A 15,735-nucleotide genomic window follows, 5' to 3' on the forward strand; every position below is an offset into this window, starting at 1 on the left:
TTTATCTATTCTTGCACTTCATCTTTACCAAGAATTCTCCAAGAACCCTAGAACTTCTTCTTCTCATAACTTCTTCAAGTCTCCACCAAATCAAACGATTCTTGAGCCTAAACTGTGTAGTTTTTCGAGAGATACAAAACCCTTTAGCTTAGTTTCCATCAATTCTGTCTCGTTTGCGAGATTTTGAGCTGCAAGTTTTGAGTTTTCCATAAGGTGTTCTACAAGTCACTTGTTTTTCATCTTTTGTTAGTTCTTCTTCATCTACAACACTAAAGGTACGAACCTTACTTAATTTTTAGCACAATTATCATATGGTTTGTCAATTTCTTCTGAAATTCTGAACTTATTTGTTTGAGAGTAGGTTGTTTATGATAAATTTGTGATGAAGTAGCTAAAAATTTGGTAGAACTTGATTTGGGTGGGATTGAACATTGAACAAGTGTGGGGATGTGATTACACCCATTTATTCACATGTTTAAGTATGAACATGTTGTTGAATGTGTTGAAACCTTATGAACTTAGGATTTTAACCATGAAAATTTGATTTCTAGATGTTAAAGTTGCTACTCGTAAAGTTTAAAATGGCTAATTTAAGTCTAAAGATAAATTAAAAGTTCAACATTATGGTTTATGCTTAAGTTTGAGTTATTTTGAGGTTTGAGGGTATATTGATTGTCTTATTGTTGTTGTTTTGTAGGCATGTCTAGTCGTAAGAGAACCAAAACCACAGATGAAGGGGCTTCTTCCTCTGGTGGTGTGCCCGTGAAGTGGCAGCAACTGTGCTCCTTGCCATATACAGAGGACCAGTTGTTCCAAAAGAATTGGAAATGGGCTAAGTACAATGATGATGACATTGGGGAACAATGGTTGGTCGATAAGAAAAAGCCATTGTCCCGGTTTAACAACATACAATTAGAAATCAAGTTGTGAAAATACAAGATGTCTCAGGTAAAGAATACCATGGATAAGGTTTGTGTTTGTGAACAACTAGTGAATGTAGACAAATAGGAATTACTCAAAAGTTTGAGAAGTTAGGTTGGGCGTCGATGTGTGTAAAATGAAACATATAAATTACATCAAATAAGGTATAAAACTAACCCTTTTTAAGTACTAATGTTGGAAAAAGTGTGTTTTTGTCTTCCTTTTGTATTTTCAGGACCGTGTTCAGCGAGCACGGGGTCGTGCCCAAGAAGCACCAGAAAAGACAAACATATAGAAGCTTCTAATGCTCACCACGGGGCTGTGCCCAGTGAACACGGGGGCGTGCCCAAAGTACTGCAGGCACATTAATTGTAATTGCGAATTACAATTAATGAAGAGAGATAGTGTCAGACAGGCACGGGGCCGTGCCCAGCGGACACGGGGCCGTGCCCAGGCCTCTATTCAGCCTATAAATAGGAGTGCTTGGATTCATTGCAACTCATCACTTGGCACACCACCTCTCTCACACTTCATCCGCCACCCACCACTATCACAACACCATCATCCACCACCATCATCCATTGTCCACCATAGAGTGTGTGAGTCGTCTCGGGATCCAAGATTGATCGTAATAGTTCTTGACAATCAAGGCCATGTTTGCCTAAGTCTCTTACATCACTTGGTGAAGACAAGTGTCTAGTACAATACTTTTTATTTTTAATCTTTTGCACTTTTTATTTGGTTTTCTATTAATGACTTTAATAACTAGTTGCTTATGTTGAAGGTGATTCTTCCTTATCGTTTGTCCGTGGTGTCTTGGCATTATTTTACTGTCTATATAAAATAAAAGATTTTCACCATTCATATCTCCACGGTCTATATGGAGGTATGTTGGCTACCTGGTCGGGGGTTAAGGGAACGGTTTGGTAAGGGTCTTGCCCTTGTTCAGCGTTTAGAGGTCCTGCAAGGGACCTGGGTCAAATTTAGTAGGACCTCATTCAATACCCAAATGTATTGGATGGCGGGGGTCCAAACTCTTTGATCCCCTCATAAGTTAACTACTATTAATACTATAACCCGGCTATTTAGGACTATATCCCTGCTGACTCAGACTACTTAGTCGAGGGTAACGTCACCTCCAAAAGAGGGGCCTACCATAATTTGCATTAATAACTTAATTAATTATCTTTCAATAATCCGACCCTTTAGGATTGTATCATTGCTGACTCAAACTACTGGGTTAAGGGTAACGTCGCCTTCAAAAGAGGGGCCAACTACAAAAACTAAGATAATCTCTTAAACAAGTGCAAAAGTGCGAAAATAATCAAAGGTTATACTAACACACGAGTTGGATCCAAGTGATTCATCTTGTCTATCTGTTTTTACTTTTAGTTTATTTTTCAGCATTTAGTTAGTTTTATTTTCTTAGTTTAAAAATATTTTTCTAACATTTTGATTTGATTAGACGTTGAGGATAAACCGGTACTAAAAGCTCTTGTGTCCTTTGATGACCTCGGTATCTTACCAACACTATACTACGTCCACGATGGGTGCACTTGCCCATATGTGTGTTTAGTGTTAGTAAATATCGTGTTTTAGGGGAGGGGGTGGTTCACTAGTGATAGAATTTATCACTCACAAGCACCAATCAAGTTCCGCCATGTCATCGACCATTTTTCCATTACTCACAACCTTTTTTAGTGGGGGTGGTCATCACTCATCACCACACCCAACAATTTCCCCCAACCAACAAATACCCTCACAAATAAAACCATCACAGCGTGGAAAAAATAACGAAAATGGAATTGCGTTATATATTAAGCGTTATACAATGAGGTCGGGGTGGGAATTTTAAAGTTCCATGCGTTATTGATTTTCCCCGTGATGATATTACGCAACCGCCCCGTGGGCTCTTATAAATTTAAAACTTGGCTAAAAAGTGTAAAAAGGGCTTAAAATATATACACACTAGCACACATCAAGTTTTTGGCGCCGTTGCCGGGGACACAAGGATTTTAAGAAAGTTTGGAATCAACGGCCTAATCATTTTTTTATTTTCTTTTTTATTTTTAGGATTTTCCTAGTTTTTCAGGTTCTGCAGAGCTCAGCACGGGCCGTGCCTGTTCGGACACGGGCCGTGCCCAGCATTATTACTGGCAGTTTTTAGTTTTCCAAGTTACAGAAGGCTAACCACGGGGCCATGTCGGTGCAACACGGGGCTGTGTCCAACTCTCCAGTAACTGGGATCTGGAAAACAATCACTGTAACTCCTACCACGGGCCGTGTTTACTGAGCACGGGGCCGTGGTGAACCTTCTGACCAGCATTCTTTTCTGTTTTTGTTGCAGGACTTGGAACCAGACGCCACCCCTACGTAGTGTATGAGCTCCAGTTTTAATATGGACATAAAAGAACTTCTAGAAGAACCCGAACGCTTTCTCAGAAAAAGACTAAAAGCCAAAAACCAAGAGAAGGTTTCGGGGAACCCACTTCCAATGGCGGACCAACGTACTCTCATGGATTATCTACGACCCACCGTAGGTAATCTCGGCGCCGCTATCAATGCACCGAATGTTGAAGCCAATAACTTCGAACTTCGACCGCATTTGATACAGATACTTCAAAACTCTGCAACCTTCCATGGGCTTGCGGATGAGGATCCCCATCTACATATTACTAATTTCTTAGAAATATGTGATACTTTTCGGATCAATGGAGCATCAAATGACGCCATCCGCCTCCGAATGTTTCCGTTTTCACTCAAAGACCGAGCGAAGGCTTGCCTTAACACCCTCCCAGCTGGATCGGTAAACACCTGGGATGAACTAGCTCAAAAATTTCTATATAAGTATTTCCCTCCCGCTAAAACGGCTAAATTAATGACTGAAATTAATACTTATTCACAAGAGGATGGGGAATCCTTATATGAAACTTGGGAAAGGTTCATGGAGCTATTGCGAAAGTGTCCTCATCACGGTCTTGCGACATGGCAACAAGTATCCACTTTCTATAATGGGTTGTTGCCACACACCAGACAAACACTTGACTCTAGCTCCGGGGGACTTTTAAGTAATCGACGCCCGCATGAAATATATAATCAAATTGAGGAAGTTGCTCAAACCAATTTCCAATGGCACACTCCCCGAGGCAATAAATCTATTGCCCCGGGCGCCCATAAGGTTGATGAAAGCACCTCTTTACAAGCCCAAATCGAGGCCCTTTCTTCTAAAATTAAAAAGTTAGAAATGACAAAAACAGTCTCGGTTATGGCTTGTGAGGGGCATGGTGGGCCACATGAAAATTGGAGTTGTATGAAAGAAACGGATGATCATACAGAATCGGTAAACTACATTGATAATAGACCTAGGCCGTCGGGTCCTCCAACGGGAACCTACAACCAAGGATGGCGAAACCACCCTAACCTTGGTTGGAGAGAACCCGGCAGTGGTAGTAACCAACAAAATCAAAGAACCAACTTTCAACAACAAAGAAATGAGTCACAAAATTTCCCTCAACAACAAGGTGGACGAGAAAGGCTTGAAGATACTATATCTCGCCTTATCTCCTTTAGGATTATATCCTTGCTGGCTCAAACTACTGGGTTGAGGGTAAAGTCGCCTTCAAAAGAGGGGCCTACTACAATAACTAAGATAATCTCTTAAACAGGTGCAAAAGTGCAAAAATAATCAAAGGTTATACTAACACACGAGTCGGATCCAAGTGATTCATCTTGTCTATCTATTTTTACTTTTATTTTATTTTTCAGCATTTAGTTAGTTTTATTTTCTTAGTTTAAAAATCTTTTTCTAACATTTTGATTTGATTAGACGTTGAGGATAAACCGGTACTAAAAGCTCTTGTGTCCTTGGACGACCTCGGTATCTTACCAACACTATATTACGTCCACGATGGGTGCACTTGCCCATATGTGTGTTTAGTGTTAGTAAATATCATGTTTTATAAATTTAAAACTTGGCTAAAAGGTGTAAAAAGGGCTTAAAATATATACCTAAAATATATACACACTAGCACGCATCAGGTGTGCGCGTTGGATTGGTATGAGGGCGCAACTCAAAGGGTGTACTTAAAGGCGGTGTCTGAGTGGTTGGCATCGCTAAGGCTTGAAAACCCAAACGACCCTGCGTATATGTGGAGGCTGGTAGGAGATACGGGGAGAGATACGATGGTTATGACCTTTAATTCGTTGAACCAAATAGCCAACTTTGATTCATTGGTTGTTAATAGTTATTACTATTATGAAACCAATTTGTTTTGGCAATCAAATTTGGTTCAGGTAGATCCGGCCAACCTCCTCGAGCCAACTCTTCAAAATTACATGAGTGGCCAATACGACCGAAATCACCTATCTGTAGAAGGAAAAATCCTTCAAAATATCTCCTTGGAAAATGTGATGGTTAGATTGGGGGACCGAGGGAAGGTCCGGGTTTGGGATCTCCGTGTCTTACATGCACTACCCTTTGGGGAACCGAAGTTATCATGGCGACACATTACCAGGATGAACATATGGGATATGAGGAATCAATACAATAGAAAAATGATCCTATATGTTCGATTGATCAGTGCCATGATTGTGCAACAAAACCGTCTCCCCGAAAACTCACTGTGGGTGGTCAAACCTATAGACGATTTTGACTTCACCAAGATGAGGAAGGGATCACACATTTAAGTGGATTTAGTTGGTAATAAGTACAAGAATGTGGATCGGGATACTAGGTTCGAGTATGAGTATACGGGAGAGGGTGATGATGAAGAGACGGAGGAAGGTGATAAAGAAAACGAGGCGGAAGAAGAGGGGCAAGGGGCCCCAAGGTAAAGGTTTGTGCGGCGTCACAATGAAGCGTCGAACACTGTGGTGCAGTATATGATTAATAGGCGAAGAGCGGCCTGTTGGAGTTAGAATCACGGGCAACACGACGTGTATGATAACGTGTCTGCAGTCATGGTTGAAGCAAGAGAAAGGGAAGAGCGGCAACTCAACTCCGGGAAAGAATGGAGAACCCAACAAGCTGAGTATTGGGCAACTCAGCAGAATCATTAGGAGCAGCAAGAGGCCCATAGGGTGTAGGAGTTGGGTCGAAGGCGGGCATGGGAAGAAGAACAAAACCGCCTTTGTATCGAGCAAAATACTCGAGAGGATAGGCGTTGGAGGACGTTGGGCACAACCCAACAATTGGCGATTAATAACGTCCATCTCCTCCATGATTATGAGATTATGAATCGAGCTGAGAATTTCAACAGTTCACTTCGTGGACAAATTATGCGGACCTCCCATCACCATCCATGGCTTCTAAACCCACTCCTCATTGACCTCAAGGAGTCGCTTCTACTTTCATCCCGATGCAAATGCCGCCACCGGCCGAAGGGGGCCCCTTGATGATTTTAACGAGATGATGTCGGCCCTTACCAGATACCCCTACTAGCCATACCCGCCAGTTGACCCAAACGAGCAATACCAAAGATAGGGATAGGTATGTATGTTTTTGTTGTATATTATCTTTAGTTATTTTGTTTTCTTATTTTTTTAGTTCTCTTGTATTTTATTTATTTTGTACTCTGTTTAGTAGTTAAATGAACTTTGTGGATGTGTTCCCTACATAACCCTCACGAGACCTACGCGTCCTTCCAAGCTATTGGAAGGTTTAAAAGGGCTTGATGCATATTCTAAATGCAACCATGATTCCTAAGAAAATGAGTTAGGTTTGTTGTTGTTGTAAATTTCTTTTGTCCAAAATCAAAGTTGAATAAAAGCATGGCTTGGTAATTTCTTTATTAAATTGGTAAAAATGGTTTAACTAATAAGTTTTGATTATTGTGAGAAGCATGCTCCTACATGAATGTTAAGACTTGTAGGTACATCTATGTTCATGAGGACGACCATTTTCATTGAAGAACAAAGAGCACACGAGGAATGGGCGAAAAACATGTGCACACGTTTCTTTTTAGCTTTGATTGTTAGTTAGTCAATAAGTTGAGTGTATTGTGTATAATTTTGACCAGGGTGAAGTTTGGGAGGTTGGTCGTGTCACATCCCTTACGCGTTTTAAAAGTTATGTAAGACCCAAAACTACCAATTGGATATCAAAATCACAATGAAAAGTGCGGAATACTGATGAAAGTGATATGAACAAGAACTTGTATCGATTGAATAACCAAAGTGCACACGGTTTCTAAAGAACCGTCTGGTATACACAATTAAAAAACTGCTAAGAAGAACAATAAACTAAACAGCAACCTAATACTGACATAGGGTGACCTAATTACAAGTTGCGAAGGAATCTCAGCAACTCTTTTCTTTGTCAATGTCTTCTCTTTCAAGCAGGTTTACAGGTACTTCTTTAAATGTATTATCACTGTCAGATAATGACTCGTATCTGGTTCTTCTGACTCAGGTACATCTTGCTATTGTGATACTCCATGCTTTATCAGCAGCCAACAACGTCTCAATCTTCAACAACCGCTATTTCTTGATTTAAATCAAATTCTGCACATGCTTAGAAATTCAACGTCTCAGACCTTCAATTAAAAACACACACAAAAACCCAAACGCCATATTTGATATAACCCATTCGCCTTAGAAACGCCAAAAAACCCAAACATCAAATATCTTCTACCCCAAAACGTTTTATTGAAATTCAGTTTGGCTGTCAGTAAGATTTCGCTCAATGAAATAGACAAAATCCGTAAGTGAGGATATTGGTGCACTTGTGTCTGTACTTTGTCTGTATTCGGTCTCGATGTAAAACGATGTCTTTGTCAGTCATGTAAGTTTGACCAAGTCAACCGTCCTCCTGGTTTGACTTGGCCAAACAGTTAGTAAATGGTTGTCACATGTGTGTGTCGAAGGATAAGACATCGAAGGATTGTGTGAATCCTTCGATTAGCTCGAAAGTTGATCATCCGAAGGATAAGCTCGAAAGTTGATCATCCGAAGGATAAGCATTCGATTGATGGACTGTTGGTGCACTTGTGTCTGTACTTTGTCTGTATTCAGTCTCAATGTAAAACGATGTCTAAGTTAGCGTTGTAAGTTTGACCAAGTCAACTATCCTCCTAGTTTGACTTGGCCAAACAGTTTGTTCGTGAATGTAACATGTTTGGTTCGAAGGATGTCTCATCGAAGGATAGTTAGATCCTTCGATGAGCTTGGAAGTTGAACATTCGATGGATGGACCTCGATACATGATCCTTCGAGGTCACTGTGAACCCTTCGATGGAAGCATGATCGAAAGATGATCGAAAGATGATCTTTCGATCAATACTCCTGATCCTTCGACATGTTCTACACCGATAGATGATCCTTCAAGACATCTATCGGATCCTTCGGTCAGACCTAATGTGTATGGGTATAAATACCCATGCAGTGTGTTGTGTTGAAGTCAGACAGATAGACTACACACTCCGAGAGATAGAAAGTTGAGAGCATTCTGTCAAAACACACACACACACTTGAGAGTTTGCAAAACTTGTTTGTAAACATTGTGCTTGTAACCGGAACCTTCATACGCATTAATATAGTGGTGTTAATCGGTGAAACCTTGTGTGTTTGTGTTTATACTTGTCTCATCCCGGTTTGCTTGCTAGCTTGGATTCCGCACTCGCTAGTGGGTTTGTATAACAAGGTTTAGGTTCGTCATCCTCCGGAAGAAAGGGACCTACAAGTGGTATCAGAGCTTTGGCTCTTTACCTTGTTTAAAACCGGGTTTTGTTCAAGTTCTTGGTGTGTTTGAACACTTGGTTTAGCACCCGTTTTTGGAGGTTTTCTTGCATCTTTAAACTGAAAAACGCGTTCTAAACCTTTCGGGAGTGTTCAAGGTTGGGTTGGGTAACTTAAAAACTTGTTTTTAAGTGTCTTGGAAATTTCCGGCATATTCCGGTAACTATTCCGGTCACCGGTGTTCAGGAAACTATTATCTATTTTTGGTAAAGTTGCAGGTTAAATCGGGGTTGGTAGAAAGGTACAGTCTGACCATACCTTTCTGCCGAAAGATCTCACCTACCCATCACCTTTTTCACCAACTTGTCAACTTTCTGTCAGTGTGTCAGTGAGCATTCGAAAGATAACCTTAGTCGTCGAAAGATAACCTTTGTCATCGAAAGATATCCTTCGACATCTTTCGATCAAAGACAGCTCGATAGATACGCATCTTCCGAGTAATCTTTCGAAGTCTGAACATTATCTTTCGTTTCTGGAATCTTTTCGAAAGATAAGGATCCTTCGTGTTGGTGAATCTTTCGAGATCTGTGTTCGAAACATAAGGAGAATCTTTCGAAATCATCTTTCGAAGGATAAGGATCCTTCGTGTGGTCAATCTTTCGAAGTCAATCCTTCGAAATCTTTGTTCGAAACTCAACAGGGATCTTTCGAACCTTGTTGATCATTCGAACAAGCATTGATCTTTCGAACAAGTCAGTATCATTCGATTTGTGGTTGTTTGTGTCTAACAGTTTGTGGTTTTTCAGCTCTTCTATTAGTATTTGATTAAAATGAGCTGTACAAGTCCATGGGATTGGAGCTTGGACTCACGATCTAGTCAAGAGTTAATCACTGCTGCAGATTGGGCGAAAAGTATGTTGCCACAGCCGTCAATCAGTCCAAGTCAATGGGCTTTGGTATCCAATCAAAGTCAAAGTCTTCAGAACCTTCTGATTAGTGAGAGTGAAGCGGGCAGTAACAATCGTCCACCAAAGCTGAACCACATGAACGACTTTCCATCGTGGAAAAGCCGCTTTCACACGTATGTTCAAGGACAAAGCACCGATCTTTGGATGTGTTTTGTCAATGCATTCAATGATAGTCTAGAATCTAGAGCATCCACTTCAGAAGGTTACGCCAACATGCTCGAAGATAACAAGAAGGCTTATGAATTGGAGAAAAAGGCCTTTGCTACACTTACACAAGCACTCAGCAAAGACATCTATCATCAGTTCTCATACTGCAAGACCACGAAAATATTGTGGGATGCCTTAGTTACAAGAGGAGAAGGGAATGCAGCAGCTCGAAAGTCTCGTCACGACTTGTTGAAGAAAGAATTTGATTCATTTCAGTTTTTGGAAAACGAAACGTTAAATGATATGTCAACACGTTTCTATCATCTGATTAGTGAAATGTTTGCGTATGGGGTTGTGGCTACTCAACAAGACATGGTGATTAAGTTTGCTGACGCCCTACCTCCAAAATGGAGTTCGTTTATTGAGTTGTTGAAGCATACTAAAACTCTAGATACGGATAACATCTATGAGTTCATACAGAAGCTGGAACATAAAAATGATGAAGAAATCAGAAAAGCAAAGCGAGCTCCAGTTCCTCAGAATACGGAAATGTATCTTCCAGGATTTGATGCTTTGGCAAGATCTGCTGCAGCTCAAGCTCAACAACCTAAACCGCAAACTGCATTTGTGTCCAACACAAGTTCAAGTTCCTTTCCGTTTCCTCAATCAACTGCTGCTCCGGCTTTTGATCCAAGATCTTACATTCCTGTCCCAACACAGCCACAAGTCCAACCACCACAACAACAACAACAAGCTCATTATACAAGCAATTCTCAACCTCAACCCCAAAACCCTAACACGATCCGAGTCGATAATTCAAACCTTTCACATCTCAGCATTGAAGTTGCTAAGGAACATATGGAAATTATCAACACAATGGTCAGTGCTTATTGTGGTTTGGTAGCTGGTCAGCTTGGAAACATCAACATGACCAATGAAGATTATGATCAGATCGACAAGGAAGAAATGGAGTTGATGGATATTAAATGGGCTTTTGCTAGTGCGGTTAGAAGGGCGAAAGATTTTATGGCTCGTACTGGAAGAACTTCGTTGGAAGGAAAGAAAAACACGAAGTATGGGTTTGATATTAATGCTGTCACATGCTTTAACTGTGGCGAGAAAGGGCACTTCAAACGTGAGTGCACTCGACCAACAAAACAAGGCAATCATAACCCTTTTAGAAACCAGACGAGGACCACAAATGTGAATGCCCAGCATGATAACCAAGACAGGTGGATGGTGGCAGTTAATGACAATCAGGGCCAGTCTGGGACTTCAAATTCCAATCAGGCTTTGACTGTTCAAGCAGATGAGGGATGTGACTGGTCGGTACAGTTTGATCAGGGTGGTCATGGAAGTGGAAGAGCTTGTTATGCCAAGATCATTAAAGAAGATTCTTCTGAGAATAATGACAGTTCTGGTATTTCTGGAAGTTCTGATGAAGAAGGCTCTGTTTCTGGGGATAATCACTCAGAGTCTGATGTGAATGAGGAAGGAGGTGATGATATTCAAGATCTACTGAATGAAGCTGATGAGCTTAAATGTCAGAAATCAATTCTGATTGGGAAGGCGGCTACTGCATCAAAGGAAATGGAGAAGTTATTTTCTGAAGATGGAGCTTTTTCTTTTCAAACTGCCTTTATGGCAAACGGTTCAGCCTCTTCTAGTCAGGTAAATTCTGAACCTCCTGCTCCTAGTGTTTGTGAATCTTGTGCTGATATGAAGCTTGAACTAGAAAAGCTTCATAGTCATAATCAAAATTTGGTTATTGAACTTTCCAAATGCAAAGAGGCAAATATGGCTTTAACTCGGAACGAAAAAGATTTTAAATCTGTAATTGAAACTTTAAAGAAAAATGTGTCCGAAGTTAACAAAGTTGTTTACCACAAGCAAGTAAGTATAAATGAATATATTAACATTGTGGAAGAAACTAAAAGGCAATTAGCCATTGCCCAATGCGAGCATGATGCGATCAAACAGAAATTGGATAGCTATTCTAACTCCCAATTTGTGCTTGATCACATCATCGAAGTTCAAAAACCAAAGGGAAACACTACAAGAAAACTGGGTTTTTAGTACACGCAAAAGCGTCCAGAAATGCTATTTTATAGGACCTTTCATTTAATAGGACCAGCGGTAAAAGCGTTTCATGTAAAGGGGTCGTAATAAGTCCCGGAACTAAAAAAGCGTCCTAACATCTCAAATAAGATTATGAAACCAATTTTATGGTCGCGTAATATGTCTTTGAACAACCAAAATAGTGTCCTAATAAAAACATATTAGGACACTTTTACGATGTTCTAACATGTGCTTACATTCTTTTAATCTTTTGATACACTTACAAGCGTCCTTAGAAATTAATTGATATGACCCTTATGATGTGACATTATAGCTAATTTAATACCAAGAAAAGGGTCCTAGTATACCAAATAAGATTATGAAACCAATTTTATGGTCGCATAATGTCTATATATAACTTAAATAACGTCCTAAAGAACATATTAAAACACTTTTACAATGTTCTAATATGTTATTATCTACTTTTAATCTCTTGATACACATACAAGCGTCCTTAAAAATTAATGTATAGGACCTTTACGATGTAACGTTATAGCTACTTTAATATCAAGAAAATGGTCCTAATATCACAAATAAGATAATTATAAAACCAATTTTATAAACAGACCATCAACATATAACATTCTAATAGTTATTGTATAACATCAACTAATGAAAGAAATAAAACTTCATTATATTAAGCATGTTCATAACAAAAACACTAACCATAAATAAGTTATAACATTATCTAACATAAAGTCTTAACATTTAACAAAGAAATTAAAAACAATTAAAGAAATAAGAAGCATAAAATCTTGAGTCATCATGCGTCCTCAATCCTCATGGACTACCTACAAATAAACCATCCATATATAAGCATTAAGTTCCATGATATTAAAATTATTTGTATCACAAGTTTAACAAATACATACCGAGATGAATGGACAGGGCCATGCGATGGATGCACCAATGCATTCTAAATCAGTTCTATTCAAAAATTCATATTGTTGATTAAGTATAATAACATAAAAGATTAATTGCTTGATCTCAGCATCATGTTAAATAATGTGTGCAGATTGAGAATAATAAAATAAAAAAATACCTCAAGCACACTGTGAGCTAGGTCACTATTTCCATCCACATAACCAATTGTAGTTTGTGATGAATCCCATTCCGGATCAACTTCATCTGAAACAAGCATGTAAGTTGCATAAGATAAGATTTAACACTAGAAGCGATAAAGTAGAGGTGCAGTTTAATTAGAAAAATCAAATCATATGTTCAAGTTCAATCGAACTAATGCAATTTAACAATAATTTAGCAATTAAAATAATCAAATGATAAATAGAACCTAACACTTCAACCTAATTTAAACGTGCGACTGCTGTGAACCTATGACTATTGTGAAACTAGGACGTCAATTTATACATATACTAACTTGGGTTGTTGGTTACGATTTGGACCTGATCCGCTCATGATTTGGAGATGCCCGTCGTTGTTGTTTGCCATTCGTCTGATGCCCTTTCCATGTTTCGTCCGCCCTAGGGGCTTCAAATGGGCCAGCTGAATTATAGAAAGGGCATGCTTGAAAACTGATAGGTGCCTGTTGTAATTTTACAGGTTATCTGGGGCTTTTTAAACACATAATTACATATTTCAGTATGAAAAAGATTTTAAAACATGGTCATTATGCAAAATTAAGCATACCTCAGATGGCATAACCACAAAGAATAGGTCCAAGCCACGAAATAAGCCAGTTATTTTTAGCAATAATATTGACAGATACAGATACCTGTTGAAACAAAATAAAGAACTTTCAATACACAATAAAAACACTTTTCAAGATGCAAAAAATAAAACGTTGTCCGCTGCATATGTGAAAAAAGAGAACATAAAAGTAATTAATGACTTCTTGAATTTGATATAGAGTTGTTTAGAGATGGAAGAAACCATATTAGGGACCAATTAACTTGCTTAATAAATTCTTAACATCAGTACAGGAGTACTAAACATTATGAATATACATATTTGATTATAAAGTATAAAGAGCAATCATTTACCATCATCAAGTTTTGAGACAGATTGAACAATACAACATGTTCTTAATTCGTATGTTAAAGACATTATAATACTTTTAATTTTCACCCTTTTGAATCTCCCCTTGCAAACAGGACATTCTTTTGCTCTCTAATCTACATATGATGATTGATATAAACACCACAAACAAAAAAACTGATAAATACAACACCAACAAAAAGGGTGACACTAGTATAAGACCGTGGGGTATGGTGGGGCGAGGGTTTGGGGTATGGGTTGACACGTGGACTTCAAGGGGCACTGCTGGTCAGTCGCATGTTGGGTCGGTATGGCGGGGCGTGGCTTTATAATTTTTTTTCAGTTATTATAAAAATACACACAAAATTAAAAAAAAGCCTAGCCACCTATAGCCTAGCCAACCCAGCCAATGAGAGCCGGCAACGGAAGACCACGCCCGGGCTGAAACCCCCGCCCAAGGGGCCACGCCGAAACCCAAGCCCACCCGGGTGGTGACCTGGGCGTTTGTACCCAACCCATGCCCCAACCCCCGCCCCATACCCCATAGTCTAACATTTAAATTGTGGTAGCTTGCAAAGAAAGTTAACAAATATAACATTTGAATACTCTACCTTGTGATAAATTTTGAAAATTGAAAAAAAAATAAGTAAATAAATAAAACTATTACACACAGCATTTCATCAAACATGTTGTGTGCAGATACCAAAAATAAAACTAACACATCTTTTTCATGGATATGTGACAACCATTAGTGCCCAATTTCAACCAACAAATCTGAAAGCTTAATTTGCAAGATAGAAAAACACATAAAAACAAACAAAAATAATAACTTACTGGTCTAGCAAAAAGAGATCAAACAGGAGCACACTGTAGACATATTAAAGATAACAATTATAACAGGATAATATATTTAAATCAGATGCTTAAAAATGGAACATGTCTTAGAACACGTAATAAATTATACCAATATGATTGCCGTAGATCTTTGGGAATTTTAATTGATGCATAAATAGACGAATCTTTTCAGTGTTTTTGTGCATAACAGTACCCATGCCTCATTCTTGCCACTGCCTTCTTGGGAGAAAGATGAAGGGATCATGATTTGGAAGGATGAGGGGTGGGAAAACTGGGAACAGAAGGAATGCGGATCAGTTTTTATGTGGGGAACTAATTTAGGGTTTGCAGAGATGCGAGAATATAAATTTTAAGGAGGGAAATGAAATTTTAAAGCAAGAGAGGGAATAGAATTCATTTGGGTCAAATATAAAAAATAGGCGAATAAACATGACTAAAAAGGATAATAAGAATTACTAGAACATATAAAGCGTAAAGGAGAAAAGAATAGGGTACAAATCCTGGCATTGGGTGTAATTTAGTATTTATTGGGTGTAAGAATTACTACAACACACAAGCCTTCAAACTCTAAAAATGCTATTGCTTTGTAATACATGAAATGCTAACCTTACTCGAGTGCACACGCAAAACAAACCCGCCTTAACATACGGGTAAATTTTCTAGGTTCAACGCAGTCAAAAGCCACGTTCAAGGTTCTATTTCATTCAAAGTTATAGTCACGGCGTTTAAATTCTTAGCTTAAATCAAGCACAACTTGATTTACGGAATAGGTTTTGTATTTGGATGAAAATGTTATATGTTTTCTATTTAAATTAAATTAAATTAAATGTTAGCATATACCACCGGCTATATGACGCATGAATAATATCTAAGAGTATTGAAGTAACTATATTAAACTCTTTAGAAGCTATTTATATTTATCTATTTAATATTTATGTAAAACACTTTTAAAGAACGTAAATAAAGAATTAGACTATGGGGCATTAGGCGGGAGTTGGGGCGTGGGTTGGGTATAAACGCCCAAGTCATCATCCCGGGTGGGCTTGGGTTTGGGCGT

General features: G+C 38.8%; 1 long non-coding RNA gene and 1 other non-coding gene across 5 annotated transcripts; both read right to left on the reverse strand.

Annotated features, from left to right (window-relative positions):
- Window positions 1-3,793: 3,793 nt before the first annotated feature.
- Window positions 3,794-3,900, reverse strand: LOC118491788. The gene has a single exon (XR_004892233.1). It is a non-coding gene; the product is annotated as a small nucleolar RNA R71 (small nucleolar RNA).
- An 8,677-nt stretch (window positions 3,901-12,577) lies between these two features.
- On the reverse strand, window positions 12,578-15,067 carry LOC110935215. 4 transcript variants are annotated; one of them, XR_002588958.2, is made up of 7 exons: window positions 14,788-15,067; window positions 14,658-14,690; window positions 13,476-13,560; window positions 13,223-13,371; window positions 12,871-12,956; window positions 12,701-12,755; window positions 12,578-12,619 (listed from the first exon to the last, which is right to left on the reverse strand). It is a non-coding gene; the product is annotated as an uncharacterized LOC110935215 (long non-coding RNA). The 4 variants fall into 4 exon arrangements; XR_004890801.1 differs by having other exon boundaries at window positions 13,207-13,371; XR_002588959.2 differs by having other exon boundaries at window positions 13,232-13,371; window positions 14,788-15,065.
- Window positions 15,068-15,735: the final 668 nt, after the last annotated feature.

The sequence above is a fragment of the Helianthus annuus genome, chromosome 4 (assembly GCF_002127325.2).
Source record: "Helianthus annuus cultivar XRQ/B chromosome 4, HanXRQr2.0-SUNRISE, whole genome shotgun sequence".
Lineage (NCBI taxonomy): Eukaryota > Viridiplantae > Streptophyta > Magnoliopsida > Asterales > Asteraceae > Helianthus > Helianthus annuus.